We start from the raw sequence: 1,458 nt of genomic DNA, 5'->3' as shown, positions 1-1,458 counted from the left end.
AAAAAAAAAAAAAAAAAAACCAAAGCCCAACAAGTTGGAGGAAAACAGTCAGAACCTACATAAAGAATCTCAATATTTTCATCTTTTAAATATTCCCAACAAAGAAGAATGTTTATGAGCTGTGTCTAGATACCCGTCGCTATCAATTTTCTGGCTTCCTGTAAGCTGCAGCAGACTTTGTTTGTACAATGGACCAGTTGGACTTGAGGCAAACTTTGAGTCTGCCTTTCTTGTTTATTTTGTAATATTTGGAGAAAATATATGTTGGCACACACTTACAGAGCACAAATGCAGTATATAGGTGCTGGATGTATGTAAATATATTCAAAATATGTATAAATATATATTATATATATTTACAATGAATTATTTTTTGTATTGATTTAAAAATGGATGTCCCAATCCACCTAGCAAATTAGTCTCTTTTTTAACAGCTATTTGCTAAATGCTGTTCTTACACAGAATTTCTTAATTTTCACCATCCAAAGGTGAAAAATACTTTGCTTTCAGGGAAAATGGTATATCATTAATTTATTAACTAATTGGTAATGTACAAAACAGTTAATCGTTTATAGGGCTGTTGTGTTTTTGTAATTTAAATGGCATTTCTATGCAGGCAGCACAGAGAACTAGTAGATATATTGCTCAGACTTTACTAGTTTTCAGATCTTTAAAAAAAAGAAATATTTACAGTATATAACTAATTTTTGGGAATTAAACTTTTGATTTATTTGTGTTTAAATACTGCAGTGTCAGATGATTATTCTTATCAAAACCAAGTCCTTTAACAAGAAAGTGTTTTATTCTCAATACCTGTCACTTTAACAATGTAACTCTTTAACAATGTTTCCCATGGCCAAAAAGCAGAATCATTACACACACACACAAAGAAGAAGAAAATATTAAAGAGGGTTCCTAAAGTAAGGGAAGACATGGATTTGTCTGTAACCATAGCAGAACGTACTGCTCTAAAAGGAGCTGAGCTTCTACCCTGAATTGCACATGCATCAAATTAACTACAGCTCTCTTCCCTGAGTTGGGTAATAGGTTCCAGATCTTCTGGCCTGGATCTTTTGCCTTTTAGACTATCCCTCTATTGTAACTTAAGTTAAAAAGAGAGAAGTTGTTTATAATGACAATTTGCCATAGGAATATCATCATCTTTTTAAGGGATTAATTCATGCTGACTCCGGTATTTCTTCCTGATCCATTCCATAACAGTAGGTATAGCACTGGCCTCTGCTTAAGTATCACTGTTGTTTGTATCTTTTTACGGAAGTCTTGTGTTTTTACTTTCAGAACACTCACACTGACATGGCCATGTAGTATGAATGCAAATTACACTGTTTTTTGTGGCGGTGTGTTGTTTTTTTTTTTTTAAATTGGGTAAAAGAAGTATTAAAATCTGTTAACTTTTGTACTGACAATAAAATGTTTCTACAGATATTAATGTTAAAA

The sequence above is a fragment of the Egretta garzetta genome, unplaced genomic scaffold (genome assembly GCF_000687185.1).
Source record: "Egretta garzetta isolate BGI_Z169 unplaced genomic scaffold, ASM68718v1 scaffold393, whole genome shotgun sequence".
Lineage (NCBI taxonomy): Eukaryota > Metazoa > Chordata > Aves > Pelecaniformes > Ardeidae > Egretta > Egretta garzetta.
This window is presented reverse-complemented; position numbering follows the sequence as displayed.